Genomic DNA, 8,030 nt, shown 5'->3' on the forward strand with positions numbered 1-8,030 from the left:
TTTAAAAAACATATTAAATGTATAATTAAATACAATTTTAAAAAATCCCTTAATATTATTGACATAAAAATATATTATTATTAGTATACATACTTTTTTTATTTTTATTTAATTTTAATTTTTTACCTTTTATCTTTTTAATTCATATTTTCACTTCTCTTTCTTCAAGAATTTATTATATGTAATTTAGAGAGAATAGTAATATTATGATTAATAATTAGAAATTTAGAATTAAGATTCAGTTATTTAAAAAAATTAGATTTTGTGTTAATTTTATAAGTCTCAATATAAATTTATTTTATACAACATCTAATTATATATATAGAGAGAGAGAGAAAAAGAGAGAATATTATTTTTAAATAACAAGTATAAAAATTAATTATTTTTATTTGTCCAACAGACTTAATATATGATCAAATTTAAAAATATATATATTAAATTCTTTTAAGTTGTAGATAATGAATGTTAAAATGAATTATCAGTAAAAAATCAAACTCTTTCATATAAAAATAATAACTAAAAAATTTATTATTTGAATTTTTCTATCTACAAAGATTATGATTTTATTAACTGACAAAGACTTTTGTTTCCTATAATTTTTTTTAAAAATAATTTAATTTTATAAATCTTTTTTACAATCATTTATAACATAAAAAAAATTAACATCATTTCAAAAGATTTATATTTCCATAATATTATTACCAGTAAAAACATTAGTATATTTCTAAAGCTATAAACATTCGAGGAGGGTGATATTGCCATTAGTAAATTTGATAATACCATTATTCCCTTCATGATGTGTGATATATCTAGATTTCTTTTGATGAAAGATGTGAGAGGGCAGAAGGTGTTCTAAGAATTGTAGCGGAAAAAGAGATAATATTTAATTTGGTCTTTAAATTTGTGTGTAAATTTTAATTTAATTTTTAAAGTTTTAATTATTTTTATTTAGTCTTTAAATTTTGTAAATATAATTTATGTTAGTTCTTAAAATAATTTTCAACATATAAACATTAACGGAATACTATCGTGAACAGCCAAATGCCACACTAAATTTTGTAAAATGATATCGTTTTAGTTTTGGCACTCAAATAATCAAAAAACATCGTAAATGATGTTTATTAAAATTTTACTTAATAAAATAAGTAATATGATGTTATTTTTAAACTATTTAAATGCCAAAATCAAAACTGTATCATTTTAAAAGTTTTAACGTGACATTTAATAGTCTATAATAACACTCTATTAACGTTTTTATACTGAAAATTGTGTCAGGGACTAATATAAGACAGTTTATAAATTTTGGAGACTAAATAGAGATAATTAAAATTTTAAAAACTAAATTGAAACTCAGGTATAAATTTAGAGACCAAACTGTATTTTAGAATTGATTAAAGGATCCATACTATCTAGAATAAATATTCGAGTACTAGGATAATAAACATCTTCCCAAAAAATTAAACTAATTTTAAAATTCTTCAAGGATGAACTCTTAACTTTTTGGATCTAGCACTCTAATAACATATTATGATACCACTCATCCCAAAAATTTTAGCTAATAGAAAAATGTAACATTAATGATTATATCTCTAATACTTTATAAATCTCTATTGTATACATTGTACAAGTATTTATTTGGCTCCTCATACTTTTCCTTGATTAAAATAGGGAAAGTATGAGGAGCCAATGAAATATTTATACAATGTGTAGAATGGAGGTTTATGGAGTATTAGAGATATAATTATTAGTGTTACATTTTTTTATTAGCTGAAGCTTTTGGGATGAGTGGTATCATGACATGGTATTAAAGCGCTAGATCCGAAAGGTCAAGAGTTCGATTCTTGGTGAACTCTTAAACTAATTTTTCGAAAAGATGTTTATTATCCTTTGTACTCGGATGGTTATTCTAAATAGTGCAGGGGATGTTCATATTGTATATTTGTATTATATCACAAAGGGTAGTAAGGTAATTACATATATTGTGGTAGAGTGCAATCCACGCTGACTGTACTAACAACACTGAAGATGCTATATGAGATAAGTTCAATTAATAACCAACTATGATTATTATGTTTCCTAACAGATCCATATCCTATATATCTCGGTAATCGCTGTACCATATTACGTACCTCACATACAAACAGCATTTTGTGGTTGTAATTTTTGAAACAATTAGATAAGGTGTCATTAGCATGTGGAAGCAAAGAGGATGCTAGTAATGTGTGAAAAATAATAAAAAGATTCCATCTAATTAGTGTTAGTTATTGCTTCCTGTTTGGAAACTGGGAAACAAAAAAGAATATGAATTAATTTGGAGCAGAAAATGATCCAAATCGAGGTGTCATAGTTGCCAAATTTGTCAAATTTTTTGGTCCCTATAAGTTTGACACTAAATTTGACGAACTTGTCTTTTATAATAAATTTTAAATATTTAAAAATTATTTTATTTTTATATTTTTTAAATTAAATATTAATTTTTATCTATTTTTAATAAATTAGGCAACTATATATAAAAAGAACTTGCTTCCTGCCATTGCTTCTTATAAAATCCATTTATTTCAAAAGAAAAAAAACCCTCCAATTTTTGGAGTATTATTAATTTATTTGTCATCAAGGGTTAGTGCACAATTCAATTTAAGGCTATTTGCAAATTAAAGCCCATTAAAGGTGTAAGTACTAAGCAGAGTTATTGTTATTATTATTATTATTATTATTATTTTGTCCTTTACTTTTTAGGAGATATTATGCAAGTATATTTCATTGGAGTAAAATACTAAAATTCGAGTTAAAATTTATTAATTAAGGATGTAAGTATCATTAAATAAACAAATTTGTTTTTCAATTTTTTCTTTTTTTATGTTTTCTTTTTTTTTGCATTTTTTTGTTTGTTTTTCTTTTTTCATCCTCCTCATTCGGATGTTGACTCATTGATGTTTTTTTAAACATTTTTTAAAATTTTATTTCTCTTTTTTTTATTTTTTATTTTTTATTTTTTTTGTGTCATGTGTTATTTATACATCATTTCTATACTTTTTCTACTATGTTTTATTCTAGAAAAGTTAACAACTTTTTGAAAACTTAATTAAAATTTAATTATAAAAGTATTTGTTTATCCAACCTTCTCTAATGGTATATGCAAATTACTTATGGTATCTACAAGTAATACTTCTTTATTCAAGATGAATTTTAAACCTTAAAATCTTTAGAGTTGTGCGCTAACAAACTTTAACTTTTAAGACTACTAAGTTAAAGGCCTTTTTTTCTTTTCTTTTTTTAATTGGAAGCATATTAAGATAGATTGAATAATTTCTAATTCTAAGTTACACACTCTCATACATATATCTTTTCTTTTTTTAGTCAATTCGAAATTTTTTAATAAAAAAAAAACATATGCCACTTGAGTTAAGATTTATAAATAATTTTATAATGCTGAAGGAAAAAATGTTTTTCATCTGCTGAAATAGCGTGGCAAGTATTTAAAATAAACACGTGTCCGTCCCATTTTAATGAACGTGAAAAAGTAAAAGTTGTTGTTTGTGGTAGTACAACTAAGTGTGGGTCCTATCAATATCAGTGGAGCTTTGATGAGTTTTAAGTTTTTAATTAATTACCTTCTAATGGATTATTATTTGCAGCAATTTATGTTTATTGATTTATATTTTATTCTATTTTAATAGATGAATTATGGACTAGGCTATGTTTTCTTTTGTTCGTGGACTAGGCTTTAAGTTGAACTGGTCCTCAATGTGAAATTGTGAATTCGAAGTTAGAGTTTGTACACAATAAATATTTTTTACAATTTACTGTGAGCCGCGTGGATATTCGATAGTATTGTAATGACACATTGTAGCTTAATTTGTGAAAAATTTATTTAAAAAAGGAAGGATAAGTTATGGAAAAATAGTAGCCAATCAACTTTTTGTGGTTGTTAAACAATGAAAAAAGTTTGGAAGTTAAATTAAAAATTTTTAACAACTTCTACTATACAACTTATATTTTATATATAAACTATTAAAAAATAAAAAATAATTTTTTAAAAATAATTATTAACTCATTATGTTAAAATTAATAAATAAGTATACATATGAATATTAAATAAAAATATTTAAATAATTAAAATTATGACTTACTAGTACACATGAGATAATTTAAAGAATACAATAAGACGTATAATTTAAAATTTGATAATATTAATTATAAAAATTTATTAATTATAGACATTATAAATATGAAATTATGAATATTATGAGTATAAATTATAGATGTTATTAATATGAAATTATGAATGTTATATATATGATTTATAGATGTTATGAGTAAATTTATGAATTGAATAAATTAATTTAAGAATTTGACAATTTTTTAAATTCAATTATGATAAAATTTAAAAACATTTATGTTAACTTTATAGTTACTTATGCAATAACTAAAAAAATGATACGTGTATGGATGTAATATTTAACAAACATGAATTTAATTTTTAAATGTTAGTTGTATGTAATTATGGATGTTATGTATATAAATGTATGAATGTTATGTGTATGAATATAGTAGTACAATATAATTATAAATACATATAAAAACACACCCAAAAAATAAATTGGTTTATTACCATACCTCATCAAAACTAGTGTGATTTTTTATATTCTAAAAAATTAGTTGACTGACAACAACTTTATCGGGTGAGTTCGTCTGCTGTTCAAATTCTTCATAAGCACCTTCAATCATAAGTACTGTATTAAGGTTGAATTCAATCGCCATACTATTTGCAATGATAAAGATGAGTTCTTGTAAAATTCTTTGGCCTATTCTAAATTTTTAATTGTGCTTGCAATGGTATTATATTAGAGTTGTGAATTTTGAATAAAAATAATTGAATTAACCGAAACAAAATTATATTAGAGTAGTTTTCAGGTTTTGTATCACCATTGAATGATGATAAATGACTTAAGAAAAAGAAAAAATCAATTACAATTAACTCATTTAATACAAATTATCATTACCGTTCTTTATAATTATTATTAGTCTTTATTGTATTTTTAAATATAAAAATCAAATCATAAAAAAAATTAAGTATTGATTATAAGAATGTCTAATAGTAAAAAATATGATATTATAATTAATGCCATTAATAAATGGAATTGATAAAAATATAATAAGTAGATTGATATGAAAGTGAAATAAAAAATAAAACTGTTGTTAAATTATATAAATGAAGTAAATTATAAAAAATTTTAGCTAATTATAATTGAAAATTTGTTGTTTCCAAACTTTTTTCATTGTTTAACAACCACAAAAAGTTTATTGGCTACTATTTCACTTATCCTTCATTTTTCAAATAAATTTCTCACAAATTAAGTTACAATATGTCATTACAATACTATCCAGTATCCACACGGCTCACACAGTAAATTGTAAAAAATATTTATTGTGTACAAACTCTAATTTCGAATCCACAATTTCACATTGAGGACCAGTTCAATTTAAAGTCTAGTCTACTAACAAAAAAAACATAGCCTAGTCCATAATTTATCTATTAAAATAGGATAAAATATAAATCAATAAACATAAATGGCTATAAATAATAATTTATTAAAAAATAATTAATTAAAAACTTAAAACATCGTCAAAGCTCCACTGGCATTGGTAGAATTCACACTTGATTGCATTGCTACGAATAGTAACTCTTACTTTTTCACATTCATTAAAATAGGACAGACACGTATTTATTTTAAATACTTACTACACTATTTCAGTCCAAGATTTATTGACCAACTTGCTTGAGTTTTTTTTTTTTTTTGGACGGGAACTTGCTTGAGTTTATATCTATTTTATTTTTTTTTTTTGTTTCCCACGGTATCCCCCAACCCGACAGGTTAAGGACTAATCCGTCGCGGTACTGAGCTCCATTTAAGGGTTTGCCGCTGGCCAATGGGTTGCTGCATGCACAAGGCGAGATTCGAACCCCCGACACTTGCTTAAGCGGACTAGTGAGCTAACCACTAGACCAACCCAACTTGGTTTATATCTATTTTATTTGGAGATGAGATAGTGTATATAAGGACCCACTTAAGCCCACAACACTACAGCAGGGTAATAAAGACCAAAACATTTCCTCATGACCCAAAAAGAACAACAAAAAGATTCCCCCAATAGGGGTATGGGAAACATCCTTGAAGCTGGAAAATTAAGGCCGCATTTGATTTGTGTTTTTATTTTTAATATTTTTTATTTTTTTGAATTTTATAAAAAAATTAAAAATAAAAGATAAAAATAAAAAATAAAATTTTATTATTTTTATTTTTATAAAATTTAAAAAATAAAAAATAATAAAAATAAAAATATAAACCAAACGTATCTTAAAATTTTTTATGCTTGATAAAATTTTTTTTTTCTTTAAAAGGGAAAAAAACAAAAAAAGTATGACAAAAAAAAGGGAAAAATTAATACGTAATTAAAAAAAGGGAAAAACCCTGTTGTTGGCTTAAGTGGGCACTTATATATTATAATTTTCTCAAAAAGAAAAGTACATAATTAAATATATAAAGAAATTTGTATATGATTTTGATGAGATATGAAAATGTTTTTTGGGACTAACATCTGAAATGAGTATATAGATAATATTTTTAAAAACAGTATTTTACTATAATCTTATATTCTTATTGCACTTATGTGGCGGCATGCATGCATCATGCATGATATATATCTTATCTTGTACTTTCTAAAGAAAGAGACAACATATATATAATATTCTCAATAGTCAATAATTGGTCATAAAGATTATATCTTTTTTCCTTTTGTTAATTTGGGCCCGCTTTGATTCTTTCCAAGATCTTCAAAACTTTGCTTCTGGTGGTGAATATATATGTTCAAAACGATTAATTAACTCTAAACCATAGATCACATGAAAAATCATAGTCTAGTAATTATGATATTTGTCTTGTAATAGGTGTATTTAGATTCTAAATTTGGTTGAGACGATCAATAAAAACTTAATGTTGAGCGCAGTGTTGTCAGAACCGGACCGACCCGGCCGGTCGGACCGAAAAACCGGTAAACCGGTGCCATAACCGGTCCGGGTGAGTAATCTAACCGGACAAGGAGTCGAACCGGAAAGATCCGTATTGAACCGGCCGGGTTTGATCAGAACCGGTGAACCGGCGGGTTTCGTTTAACCCAGACCGGTTCGAAAATTATTTTTTTTTTGTTTTATACTCTGGAAACGACGCCGTTTCTTTATTAAATAAAAAAAAAAACTTGCTGCTGAGTGCTGTAACTTGTAAGCCGTAACCCTAGCCTCCATCCCCTGTTTCACACTTCTCCTTCCCATTCCCAAACTTTAAGAGACCACCATCACCATGAGAGCTGAGAGCTGAGAGATAGAGAAGTGCGCCACTTACTCAGCCCCGTTCAGCTTCAACCAGCGCGGCACTCACCTCACCACCGCATCCAGAGCAGTGCGCCACTCACCACCGCCAAGAAGGCAGAAGCCCGTCCACGGTCCATCGTCGCCTACTGCTCGTCGCTCTTCTCTGCTCGTCGCTCCGGTCACCCTCGTCTCTGCTCGTCGCTCCGGTCTCCCTCTTCTCTGGTCTGGTCTCTGCTCGTCGCTCCATTCCTCCAGCTCCAGGGTTCAGCCGTCCAGCCAGGTAAGTAACTAAGTATTTTTAATTTTTTAATTTTTTGAAGTTAATTGATTATTGTAGATTGATTATGTATGTTGGTTACTTGGTTCTGTTTGATTTGTGTTAGAATTTAGATTGTTGGTTGTTCAAATAATTTTAGGTTGTTGATTTCTGTTTAATTTAGATTGTTGATTTCTGTCCAGATGAGAACATGAACAAGACCACATGTTTTTCTGTTTGATCTCTCATTTATTGATTTATTTTTTTATTTCTGTTCAGTTTGTTGATTATCCATTGTTGGTTGCTGTTGTATATTAATTAGTAGTTAGTGCCTTAGTGGATTGTTGTGTATTATTCTTGGAGATTAGTCATTTAGTCCTGGATCTGGTTGATTAGGAATTTAGG

The sequence above is a fragment of the Arachis hypogaea genome, chromosome 9 (genome assembly GCF_003086295.3).
Source record: "Arachis hypogaea cultivar Tifrunner chromosome 9, arahy.Tifrunner.gnm2.J5K5, whole genome shotgun sequence".
Lineage (NCBI taxonomy): Eukaryota > Viridiplantae > Streptophyta > Magnoliopsida > Fabales > Fabaceae > Arachis > Arachis hypogaea.